This window comes from Dromiciops gliroides, chromosome 1 (assembly GCF_019393635.1).
Source record: "Dromiciops gliroides isolate mDroGli1 chromosome 1, mDroGli1.pri, whole genome shotgun sequence".
NCBI classification, from domain to species: domain Eukaryota; kingdom Metazoa; phylum Chordata; class Mammalia; order Microbiotheria; family Microbiotheriidae; genus Dromiciops; species Dromiciops gliroides.
This window is the reverse complement of record NC_057861.1, coordinates 552,162,208-552,176,165: the sequence shown is the minus strand read 5'-3', so window position 1 is coordinate 552,176,165 and position 13,958 is coordinate 552,162,208. Positions and strand designations below refer to the sequence as shown.

At 40.2% G+C, this 13,958-nt stretch overlaps 1 protein-coding gene across 1 annotated transcript in view; it reads right to left on the bottom strand.

Annotated features, from left to right (window-relative positions):
• The window catches only part of SNX30 (sorting nexin family member 30), a 194,781-nt gene that overhangs the window by 31,244 nt on the left and 149,579 nt on the right, over positions 1–13,958 (bottom strand). The gene's annotated exons all lie outside the window — the stretch shown is intronic.

The following is a 13,958-nucleotide window of genomic DNA, read 5'->3' as shown; positions in this document are numbered from 1 at the left end:
TACACGGAATCATTTGCATTTCAGTCAAAAGAGATAATATTTCTAAAGTGCTTAGCACAGTGCCTGGGGCACACAGTAGGCATTTAACTAATGCTCATTCCCTTCCCTTCCCTTTAAAAAATTGGGCCGTTCTTCTATTATACTAGAGCCTGGCTGAGTCTATTGACATTTTTATCCTAACAATGAGGGGAAAAGGGATGAGGGGTAGGGGGACCAAGTTAGAGTTCAAGTGATATGTCAAATCCAACTGCAAGGCAAGTATTCTCAACTCTGGATGAGAAAGTTCAAATTAATAGACTTAGCCAGTTTCTTACTACCCAACACATTAAAACAAATAAATCATCTTTGGCATATCGAGTCTTTTTTTTTTCTTTTTTTTTTTTAGTGAGGCAATTGGGGTTAAGTGACTTGCCCAGGGTCACACAGCTAGTAAGTATTGTCTGAGGCCGGATTTGAACTCAGGTACTCCTGACTCCAGGGCCGGTGCTCTATCCACTGCGCCACCTAGCTGCCCCTATATCGAGTCTTTTACATGACAATGAATGAACTCCAAAGTATTCCTCAGCTGGCCATGCTCAGGATGAATTTAGGTAATTCTACAAAGTCAGATGCTAAGTTCTGTAGAATGTGGTGGCTAGTAGCAGTAGGAGGTGGGTGAGAAGAAGAAACTGATGAACAGCTGGGGCAAAAGCTACACTGAAGGGTTGATTTAACCATTGTGTTTGAGAAGGCAAAGAAAATTAACAGGGGGTAGCTAGGTGGTGCAGTGAATAAAGCACTGGCCCTGGATTCAGGAGGACCTGAGTTCAAATCCAGCCTCAGACACTTGACACTAGCTGTGTGACCCTGGGCAAGTCACTTAACCCTTACTGCCAAAAAAAGTTAACAGAAAAAGAAATATAATCTCTTTTGTAAAGTCCTGCCTTACTCCTACCCTTTATTATAAAGTCAGACATCAAGAAAGAAGTCATAATCTAATCTCTCACAAAGTAAAAAAAAAAAATCAGAAAAGCATAGACTTTACACTGAATAGTGTAGCTTATAAGGAAAGATAGGAAAGAGTTTTGTTTTCCTTTAAAAACACAAAGGATGGGGCAGCTAGGTGGCGCAGTGGATAGAGCACCGGCCCTGGAGTCAGGAGGAGCTGAGTTCAAATCCGGCCTCAGACCCTTGACACTTACTAGCTGTGTGACCCTGGGCAAGTCACTTGGCGCCAATTGCCTCACCAAAAAAAAAAAAAAAGAAAAAAGAAAATACAAAGGATTTTTATCAGGGCAACATGGGACCTTGAGAGATGAATGCATGTCAAAGACAAGATTCTTTACGAAGATGGGAAAAAGTTAAGCTGAGTAATAAATGACGGAGATTACCCTTTTAATAGGAAATTACTAACATTATGTACCTCTTTGGTAACTGTGAAATGTGTTAAATAGAGGAATGTGTTATAAGCTGAAAGTATACCCCAAAACCAGTTCAGGTAACAGAGAAAACATACACGTTTAGCCTTTTAAATATGGGTACATATTTGTTTCCCTCCTAAGAGTATGGTAAAAATTATTTGTGGTAAAAATTATTATTGGAGTTTTAGCTGACTCATTTGGGAGGGTCCACACCTGGCCCACCCCCAAAGTTACGTATGCTACTGAGGTCAGAAGGAGAACTCTCTATAGGCAGTGTTTCAAGGACCTCCCCTTTTGGGGGAGGAAAGATTGAACGCTCCCTGAAGGGAAGTGGAGGACTTCCAGAACACTAGCTCTCTCACTCTCTCTCTCTGACTTCTCCCCTTCTGGTGGCGAAAGCAACTGTAGACTTTCCAGGTGTTGGTGAGTGAACAACAGAAAACCCTAAATTCCTTTGAATTAGCTTCATTGGAAATGATCTGGGGATTGCATAGGCTAAGTTTAAAGTTAAAAGTATTTCTCCATATTTCTTTTTCCTATTTCCTTATCTTTGATTTTTATTAGTTTCACCTTTGTTGTTTAATTAATTCCAAAGTAATAAAATCTGATCCTTTTGTGAATTAAAGCTTAAAGGCTCCCTTCTTATTGGCCTGGGAGAAATATCTAAAAAGGGTAGTTCAGAGGGGAGGGTGAACCTAAAAGGTCCCTCATGTTTCTGGGACCCCAATATTCTGGCAAGTCACCCAATTAGTGCTCTGTATATCAAATTTTGGCCCTCACAAGAGCTTTCAAGTTTTCTACACACACTCTGGTTGACTTTTAGTAACTTCCTGAGATTGGTTAGAAGATCATGGAATTTGGAGCTAAAATGGTCCTTGGAGATTATCTATTCTAAGATGTGTGACTTATGAATGTGAGAAGTGAGGCCCAGGCTGGGAATGTAAGATCATACAAGCAGCAAGAAGCAGATATGAGATTCAAACCCAAGATTCAACCTCCAAATCGAGAATGTATCACATTTGTAGTCTGTGAAGTATATCTTAGTCCTTGGTGCTTTCTTGAGATGACGGAGGATGCAGAACGGGCTTTCCTTCCCTTGTATCTTAACCACAAAGTAAGACTGATATTGGAGAAGTTCTAACAGCAATGGCAGTGTCAAATACACTAGGCTGTCAAGGACCATCCTAGATGGGACACAGGGTCTGAAATCTGCTTATATCCAGTCTTACGGTTTATGGTTATACAGGAACGATGAGACCAATGGATTAATGCCACCCTGGACATGGTTAGAGTAACAGCTGTTTACAGGAAATGGAATCCTGTCATCTTATATTCATACATATGCATGAGTTCACAAAGTTGATATACATGAGACCTAAAGAGAGAGCACTAACTAAATAACAAGTCCCTCCTAGATCAATACATGCAAATCTCTCTGATTTGTTAACAACCATTTACATTTATGCAACATTTTAAAATTGCAACGTCCTTTTCTCAGTTAACCAACATACTTCTGGTTGTGTGGGCAGAGGACTATGCTAGGGGCCAGGGAAGAGATGATGTTTAGATAAGACAAGGTCCCTGGCCCCAAAGGCCTTACAACCCTCAATTTAATACTTCATTAGTCAATAATTCTTTGGGTGTGGATACTCCCTCCACCAACACAGATAGTAATCTCTTTATAACTTGAAATATGTCCTTCAACAGTCTCTGTGGCTGAAGAACTTTAAACCCCCTGAGGCCAACCCGGTGATTCAAAAAAGGCCAACATTTTTTTTTCCCCCAAAGGAACTAGACAGGTACTGATGATACTGTTCCGGAGCGGGCCCGCACTCAAAGTCTTTCTGGCTTGGTGAGGGGGCCCACTAAGACTAGAGAGAAGAAAGTATTAAGGAGGAGTGATCAACATGTCAAAGACTGCAAAGAGGTCAAGGAGAATGAAAATGGAGAAAAGGCTATTAGATCTGACAACTAAGAGATCATTAGTAACTTTGGAAAGAGAAGTTTCAAATAAATAAAATAAAGGTCTGGGTGGTGCAGTGGATATAGCACTGGGCCTGGAGCCAGGAAGATCTGAATTCAAATTTAGCCTCAGAAACTTACTAGCAGTGTGACCCTGGGCAAGTCACTTAACCCTGTTTGCCTCAGTTGCTCATGTGTAGAAACAGAGATACACTGGAAAAGGAAATGGCTAACTGCTCCAGTATCTTTGCAGGAAAATGCATGGACTCATGTAGAGCTGGACACAAGTGAACAACCAAGGTATGATATCCAAGATATGAAGAGGAAGCATGGCATAGTGGCTCCAGCCTTGGAGCCAAAAGGACTTGGGCTTAAGTCCCGCCTCTAACATCTTGATTGTGTGACCCTGATCAAGTCACTTAATTTTTCAGTGCCTCTCCATGTTCTAGACAACTCTCTAAGACTAAAAGTTGCAGAGAAGGTACCATCCCTCCTTGGTAGAGAATTTCCTCTACCAGGATTTCCCTATGCCACTGAAATCACAAATAAAGTCCCTATGCCTCTATCTTATCCAAGAGAATTGATATACATATATAAGAATAAGAACTATTCCTCAATAAGAAATTAGTCAAAGAATATGAATAGTTTTCAAAGTAGAAATATAAGATTACAAAAATCACATGAAAGACACTCCAAAAACACTCCTCATTAATAAAGATGCAAATATCTAGGTTTCTCACCTTACACTTGTGAGACTGGCAAAGATGACAAAAGATAAAACCAGGAAATGTTGGAGGGGCTATGGGAAGCCAGACTCACTAACACAGCATTGATGGAGTTCTGATTTGGTTACGCCCTTTAACTAGTGATACCATTAACTAGTCACATACACCAAGGAGGTAAGAGACAGAGAGAAAAATCCAATATATACAAAAATGTAAAAAATACAATATATTAAAATATTTCTAGCACTCTTTGCAGTAGCAAAAAATTGGAAATGAAGTGGCCTCCCATTAACTGGTAACAAATTATGGTAACAAAACACAATAGAATATTATTGTGATAAAAGTATGACTATGGGGGGCAGCTGGGTGGCACAGTGGATAGAGCCCCAGCCCTGGATTCAGGAGAACCTGAGTTCAAATACGGCCTCAAACACTTGACATTTACTAGCTGTGTGACCCTGGGCAAGTCACTTAACCCCAGTTGCCTTACCCCCAAAAAAATGTATGACTATGAAAAATGTTTTAAAACTTCAGAAAACTTGTATGAATTGATACACAAGGGAGCTAAAGAGAATCAAGAGAACAATTTCTATAAGGACCACAACCATGTAATAAAAACAACACTGAAAGACTTCATAACTCTCATCAATACAGGGACCAATCATAACCATAGAAGACTAATCATGAATTATGTCTCCCACTTACAGGAGAAAAGTGCAGAATAGGTCATACATTTTCAGATACTGCCAATCTGTGGGTATGATTTTCTTGACATATATCTGATACACACACATACACACACACACACACACACACAATAAAGTGAATATATCCGATAAAATGAATGCTCTATCTAGGAAAGTAAGAAATGATAGTGACATAAGAAAAAAAGAAAGGAACATTAATAAAAATTGGGGGGGGGCAATGGGGGGTTAAGTGACTTGCCCAGGGTCACACAGCTAGGGTCAAGTGTTTGAGGCCACATTTGAACTCAGGTCCTCCTGAATCCAGGGCCAGTGCTTTATCCACCGTGTCACCTAGCTGACCCACTTTTTTTTAAAGGGAGAATGGCACCATTTTGTGGAAGGTCCTAAATGTCTGGCAAAGACATATTACTCAGGAAACAAAAGGTGGCCAGTCAAGATTTTTGAAGAGAAGAATGACATGATCACATAAATGCATAAGGATTATCCCATCACATATACAAAAGATGGGGGGGGGGGGAATAAAAGGAGAAATTCTGCCAGACAGTGTTACTGCCATAGTGGAGGCCGGAAGTAACAAGAACTACGTAATCAAAGTAATCATAACTAATGATAACTAATAACTGAACTAAAGTGGAGGCACTGGGGTCTTGCAGGATGAGATTCCCAAGTGCCACCAGGTGGGAAATGCACCACAGAAAGAAATCAGTCGAGTCAAAGGACAGAAAAAGGAGCTTGGTTTTGAATGTGCCAAAAGGTGCCAGTCAATGTAATTAAATTCACATAGCACCTGCTATGTGAAAGGCAATGGAGATACAAAACCAACAGAAAAAAAATAATTCCTGACCTCAAGAACTCTACTTTCCCCTAGGGGAGAAATGAATGCACACGAGGTAGTTTGAGGAAGGAAAGAGTACTAACAAATAGGGTTTCAGGAAAGGCTACACAGAAGTGGAGATAATTCTGCTGCAGTTGGATATGCCAAGGGTCCTCAGGGGAGATCAAAAGAGAGACATAAGTATTTGAGGCACCTGAATAGAAGAAATAAGTAGCTGAGTAAATGGGTTGTCAAAGGAGAAAGTATAGAGACCATCTCATGGGGCAGAGAGAGTGCAGGTATTACGATGCACATTTTACAGATGAAGAAACTGAGGCTGGAAAAAGACTCAGTGGCTGATGAAAAGACAAGCAGCCAGCAAATGTCTAAGGGGGGATTCAAACTTAAGTCTTCTCTCCAAATCCAGCATTCCATCTACTTAGGATGCTTTGGGATCTGACGTTTCTCACCACTGTGTTGTTCTAAGCAAGGCAGGCTTCCGGGGGGCCAATGGCACTTTTTTTTTTTTTTAAGTGAGGCAATTGGGGTTAAGTGACTTGCCCAGGGTCACACAGCTAGTAAGTGTTAAGTGTCTGAGGCTGGATTTGAACTCAGGTACTCCTGACTCCAGGGCCAGTGCTCTATCCACTGCGCCACCTAGCTGCCCCTGGCACTTTCCAGTAAAGCTTCTTAAACCGTGGGTCACGACCCCATATGAAGTCCCGAAATCGAATGTGAGGGTTGTGAAAAATCTGGCAATAGTAAAACGTTATGTATACCTACGTTACTGGGGTCCTATAAAAATTTCTCAGGCTAAAAGGGGTCACCAGTGGAAAAAGTTTAAGAAGCCCTGCCCTAGAGAAAAAGGAGAACTCTTGGCCAGGAAAAAAAACAAAAACAAAAAACAACACAGCGATGGTTGGGTCTTCATAGTCCTAAGAAGCAATATGTTAGCCTTAGCCCTAGTACCTGGAGTAATAAACTACAGTTCCCCCTATTCCCGCCCTCCATCCCCTACCCCACCATGAATAACCAGCACTGGCAGAACGAGCCCCTTCCCTACTCCCTTCTGGACTCAGGTTGAATATGTTCAAAGGGGCTTTCTTCCTAGAGGATAGGTTGATTGAGGTCTGATTACACAGCATTCTGGGAAAAAAATATTGAGACACTTGGCTAAGTTATTTAATCATTACAACAATCCAGTGAAGTGGAGATGACAGGTATTATCCTTCTGGTTTTACTGTGGAGGAAATTGAGGTTCATAAATGTTAGCCAAAACTATGTACACAACTAGTCAGTAGCAGAAATCAAATGAAATAATATTTTAGCTTAGCTTAGTGTATTCCTAACCTCTTCCCCCAGAGAGATGGGACTAGAACAAAGGTCTCCTAACTCCCAGGGCAGTACACTTTCCATCATAGCTCATGAGAAGAACTCTTTTTCTTACTTGCCCCACTACCCCACATTATTTTATATTTTCCTTTTGAAAAAATTTTATAATCTTTGCTTTTACATCATTTAAATTTCCTAGTATGACCTTCCTCTCTTCCTATCTCACCCTCCAATAAATAGCAAAGGACAGCTCCTTTTCAATTCCAGGGTTGGCAATAGAGATTCCCTGTTCTTATCTTGTCACTCCAAAAGGTTTAACAGAAGATTGTTTTTAAAAAAGCTAGGATTTTTGCCTATCTGTCCAATTACTGGCTCATGGTGAGGACCTGCTCCCTACCGCAGAAAAACTGCACCACTGATCTGGATGACTGGAATGGTAAGAGTCAGGATAACATAGTCACTGCACACTCAAAAAATAAGCACTTGTCATGTGCTTAGCACTACTGTACTTGGGGTGGAGCTGTAAAATGGGCCAACCACTCAGGAAGATAATGTGGAATTATGTGAGAAAAGTTACTACAAGGTTTGTTCTATGTCCTCTGACCCAGTGATGTCCCACAAAAAATATACCCCAAAGAGGTCAGAGACAAATAACTCCAATATACATCAGAATCACAATTTTTGTGGCAGCTAAAAAAAAGAGTAGAAACAAAGTAGGCGTCAAAAACTGACATATGAGGGTGATGGAATGTTCTTACATCATAAGAAACAATAAATATGAGCAGATAAATAGGTGGAGAAAGAACCATCAAAAGCCATCTGATAGGGTGAAAAAAGCAGAACAAGAGAAATATATTCACAACTGTGATAATGCAAATGAAAACACTGGAAGAAATCTGATTGCGTGTAATGACTAATCTAGGTTCCAGAGAACAGATGATGAACCATTTCCTTCCTCTTCACAGAGAGGTGGGGAAAGAGGTATGGAATGTTGCATAGCCTTTCTGGCCTGGTTATAGGAGGGAGGGCTCAGCGCTTTGTGAGTGGGACGGTCTGACTTTCCTATATGTATTTCAGTGCTGTGTACACAGTAAGTGCTTAATAAATAAAATTCATTCTTTCATACTCATTCCCTCTGGCACACAACCCCCCCACACACCCCCCACTCACATACCCAGAGCACATATATACTTCTTTTTAGATCTGAATACAATTCGCTATTTCAAAGCAGCTACAGAAATCTGGCATCTCTCACCACCTGCACTTTCTTGAGAAATGCAAACATTACTGTTATTAACCAATCCTCAGAAAATGCTTTATAATGTAAATAATATTCACAGAGAGGCTATAATTATGTTATTTACACAAGACTATTAAGTGGTAAAAGTGGGCGGCCTGGCTCCAGTAAATATTTACTGCAAAACGACTTTATTCAATGTTGCATACAGTCAAATAAATCATTATGTCAGTAGGTTTTTCTTAGTTGTCTCTCCTCACTTACTTTATTAAAAAAAGGCTAAAGGAAAGGCTCATGGGGGACTGGGGAAGGAGGGACAGACACCACTGGAAATGACCATGATAAAAAAACAAAAGGCATTAATAAAAAGTCATTTCAGGGGGGCAGCAAGGTGGTACAGTGGATAAAGCATGGGCCCTGGATTCAGGAGGATCTTAGTTCAAATTTGGACTCAGACACGTGACACTTACCAGCTGTGTGACCTTGGGCAAGTCACTTAACCCTCACTGCCCCGCAAAAAATAATAATAATAAAATAAAATAAACATTAAAAAGTCATTTCAACCCCCCTCCAAATCATTTATTTTCTTTTCACAGAATTGCGCTGGTTTGGATTTTCACTGTCATATTTTCTTTCTTTCTTTCTTTCTTTCTTTCTTTCTTTCTTTCTTTCTTCCTTTCTTTCTTTCTTTCTTTCTTTCTTTCTTTCTTTCTTTCTTTCTTTTCTCTTTTTTTCTTTGGTAAGGCAATTGGGGTTAAGTGACTTGCCTAGGATCACACAGCTAGTAAGTGTTAAGTGTCTGAGATCGGATTTGAACTCAGGTCCTCCCGAATCCAAGGCCGGTACTCTATCCACTGCACCACCTAGCTGCCCCCATATTTTCTTTCTAAAGGAAAATGACTGCAAAACCTGAGAAAGTTGACTATATTTTTATCCCTGAAAGGAACCAATTAGTTCTTTTTTACCTGACTTGCATTGGGATCACTGAGTTAAAGAAAAGGGCACAAAGAGGCAAATCTGATCTCCCAGATCTCACTGAGGATTGAAGGGGATGATTATCTATGGCTGGTATATGGCTTTGGAGGTATGCATCTAAATCAAAAGGAAAAGGATGGGTTAGTTAAAAAAAAGGTGAGGTGAGAAGTTGAGGGGTAGAGAAATAAATTATACCAAGTACCTCAAAAATCTTAGTGCTGGGTATCCCAAAAGTCATAAAGATTTAATAGCTAAGAATTGCACTAAACTTTTGGATCTCGCTGTATCTTAAGGAAATCTAGTTATACCAGAAAATTCAGGCCAAGAAGTATTGGGGAGAAGTCCAATAGAAGGCATATATTTGGGTGAGGATCCATGGAGGTAGAAACAAAAACAATTCTGTCATCAAAGTATACCAGAGACCACTTAGAAAGGAAGATAGAATATATGAGGAATTCAGGAAACACCTTCCAAGTCCGGCATGGATCCAAGATCCAGCAGTGTTTACGTGTTTTAAAAGCTGGACATTTGCTGATGCTCTCTCTTGACCAAAAGCAGAGTAGCTAATAATTCCTTGACTTTTGCCTTAATGGTCTTTCAGTCAAACATTTATTAAGCATCTACTGTGCCTGAGAAAACAAACAAACAAAACAAGGTCCTATTCTGGATCTGAATCTCTAAATAAAGGGGTGAGAAAAACTGGCATAGGGATAGAAGTCATTGGACCTATGAAGGACTAGAATGTGATCCTTCCATCATACTTGTAACAGAGAACAAAGAAACAGCCAGGCATACATAGTCTGACCACCTGCTAAATTTGGGGAGAGGAGATTTCAAATAGTTAAGAAGAATAATAGTAGCTAGGATTCCATGGACAATAATTTTTCTGAGGACATTCTAAAGTCATAAAAAGGAACAAACTTGATAAGAAAAAAAAGTTATCTAAAGACACACAGGGACTCACGAAGAAACTGATTTTTGCTTCGAATCACTTAACATTAGAGAAATGCCATTTAAAACAATTGTACTTCACACTTGGCAAAACTGAGCCCCCCCCCAAAAAAAGCAAAATGACAAATGTTGGAGGGGCTGGGTGAAAACTGGTACAGTAAGGCACTGTTCCTTGAACTCTGAATTGGTCTAGCCATTCCAGAAAGCAATTTGGAACTATTCCCTCAAGGGTACTCAACTGTGCAAATGCTTTGATCCTGTAATATCACTTTTCAGACTATACCCCCAAAGAGATCAAAGAAAAACAAAAAATACTCATATGTGCAAAAGAAATGGAAACTAAGGAGCAGCTCATCAATTGGGAAATGGCTGAACAAATTATGGTGGATGAATGTAACTACTGTGCCATAAGAAATGACTAAAGATGGTTTCAGAGAAACCTGGGGAGACTTATAGGAAATGAAGCTGAGTCAAATGAGCAGAACCAGGAAAACAACTACTATGATAACAACAATATTTATAAAGAGAAACAACTAAGAAAGAACGCTGATCAACATAAAGATCAACCATGATTACAGGAGTACCAATTATGAGGTGTGTCACCCACCTCGTACACCATACAGAGATGACAAGACCGGGGCGGGGGGAGGGGGCAGTTACAGAATGAGAAATATTTCTTAGTTCAGGCCAATGTGACGATTAGTTTTGCTTGACTACTCTTATCTGTTACAAGGGTTTTGTTTTTTTCTTCTTTTTATTTTTTTTTTTAAGTTGGGAGAAGGTGGGAGGAAGAAAAAAAAAGATTTCTAATTTAAAAAATAATTAATTAAAAAACTTAGGTTTTTAGAAGTGAAATCCAGGCAATGGAAGAATTTTTAAATACTAAAATGCTCAAAACGAACTGAGTCTAGCAAGTAAAGCTACAGACAACAAAAACTTTTTTAAAAAAGCTATACCGGGGGAAAATGGAGGATCAAAACAACAATGGGACCACAGCTCAGGGGGGTACAGCTACAATAACTAACAACAGAGAGAAGGCAGAGCTGTCCAATGTTTATTTAGCTTCTTTTTCTCCCTCTGCTAAAAAGTGATTTTTGGACTGAAAAGGAAAGATTACAAAAAGCCTAGGATACTGAAAGAATGTACAATTGTGCTTGCTGGGCCTCTTTGCTGTCAGTGGTCTTTGAAAGATCATGGGTAAAAAAAAATAAAATAAAAACAAATAAATAAATAAATTTTAAAAAGAAAGAAAGAAAGATCATGGATAAAGAAGAACCAAGATGGCACAATACCAGGAAGCAATGTAGTTGACTGAGTTCCCATCCACAGAACTCCAGAGAGACACAGAAAATGTACCAGGCCATATCTTGATGGAGAAATCTAGAAAAAGTCACAGTTGAATCCTTTGTCCAGCCTGGGTTGGAATAGGGTGACAAACAGAAAAATCTCTAGACACTGGGGGCTGGGTCAGAGCAGGAGCATTAGGCACGCAGAGCACAACAACTCTCAGAAAGAGACTGTGCCTAGGATAAAAGAAGGTCCCATACCAAGGCCCTGTGACAGGGACAGGTGCCAGTTTTATCACCCACTCCCCTGCTCTGGATAACAAATTTGGAGTAGACTGAGACAGAGACCTGCATCAGGGGGTGGAATTCCCAGATAGGAGGTGCTGGGTGGGGTGTATCAAGAAGCAAGCAGCATTAGTATGGCTCAGTGCCCATGGGCAGAGCAGGATCTCAGGTCCAGCATCTGAGCCAGCTTACAGAGGCAGTAATCCCACACCAAAAGAGAGCCTGCAGTTTTGTCGCTCTGAACCAAGAGAATTTCCTAAATGGCTAACAAGTGCTAAGTCCAATAGTGATTTATTGTTGCTCAGACTGAGACCCAGGTCAGGAACATAGAGAGGTCAGACCAGCAGGGGCAGCCGACTCGAGCAGGAAATAGGAGGACAAGTAGAGAAGAGGGAAGAAGGAGTTTGAGAGAAGATAGATTAAGGGAGCAGTTAGTTCTAAGTGAAACAAATTCTAAGGAGCTGATTCAAGTTGGCTTCAACATACTTCTGTCAGTAAGCCACATGTGCTTGCAAATCTTCTAGAAGAATCTCTACTTTCTGCAGCATTCTTCCATTTTTACCATTTTGTAACCTATCAAAGATCAACATTTCACTTTTAGCTTCTCCTTATAGCTGAAGGCACTAAGCACACACCAGCTGGATAGAGCGTGTACATGCTTAGAATTCTACCCTGCTGTGACGTTTCCAATCATGCCATTTCCAATAATGAACTGCATTTGAAAGTTCTGACCACCTGCAATATTGCTGACCTTGCTCTGATTCAACCACATGTACTCATATTCAGTTTCTCTGATGATAATCAGTACACAGATGCTAGTGGGCTAATAAGAGTCACAGAGCAGTCTCCATGGCCATGAATCTGAGCAAAGGCCAATCAGTTTTAGACTAACCACACAATCTTCCTTTCATTAAAACAGAGTATTAAACAGCTGAGCTAATCAACCACAGCAACACGTGCACACACGCACACACGCACACACGCACACACACACTCACACTCACAGAGAACCAGACTGAACCTGAACTGAGTATTTCAAATCCCTTACTCCTATGTCCTGAAATTGAATGTTACTCAAATATAACGCAAATACTTCCACCTGGTTCCACTGAGGCATACTGATGAAAAACTGTTACAAGCACACCTTGAAACAAAACCAAAAGTATATTTATTCCTTATTGTGAATGATGACCAACCAACACACTAATTCTTATCTTTTATTTTCACAAAATTTAGGAAACTTTTTCTTCCACCTATCACGTCAATTTTGAATATCAAAGGCCATGTATCCATGAACTTTTAAATAACAAGCATTATTTTGAAAAAGAATTGAATCCATCTCTCCCAATTAAAAGGGATGGAAGAGAAAGAAGCAGTACTAAAAACAGGGGCAATATGTTTTAAACAGTGGAAACTATGTAAAGTTTCATGTCACTAAAACTTGGTACTTATCACCTTGCACATCATTGGCCCTTTCCACATACTGTCCTGGGCAATTTCATAATCCCCCTCCAAGACCATTGCTTCCTGACCTAGCCACAGGCTTTCATGAATGACTCTGCATAGACTTGTTTATGGAGGAGAAAGGCTGTGGAAGAGCTATTGTCCTCTAATTGGAAAGTTTTCATTCTTATTTGTAAGGCTTTCATGCTCAGCGTGCAATGAGTTCATGTTTCAGAAGTTCCCAGGGCTCACAAGTCATAGCTTCCTGGTTTAACGACACCAAACCAGAAACCCCTGCGAGGAATTACCATTCTCACAGCATGATTAACCTACATTTTTCCATGCTCTGTTTGTTAAACAAGAAACCTAATATATGTGCCTCATGGGGCTAGAGGAGGAAGAAAGAGCCAAAGCTCATGCGATAAAGACATTTCAATTAAATCCTCATACAAGTATGTGAGACACTAAATATTTTCATCAAGATAGTGGTAATTAGAGCTCCCCTACACTGGCATTGGATTTTTTTCAATTATTCACTGAAAAATATACACTGTCCTCCTGTGAGCCTGTATGGACATGGGAGATGGCATGCCAGATTCAGGACTCAACTAGGAGTCACCCAGTTTGGCCATACTGTAGGGCTCAGAAAACTCAAGAAGTGCAAAACGACTAGGCAACATGGTGCCCGATTGTGAAGGGCTTTAAAGGCCAGGCTATGGAGTTAGGCAACATAGAGCCATTAGAAATTTTTGAACAGGGGATGGATATAGTCAGGTGATTGATGAAGATTGTTTTGGTAGCAATGTGAAGAAGAAACTAGAGAAAAGAGAAATCAGAACTA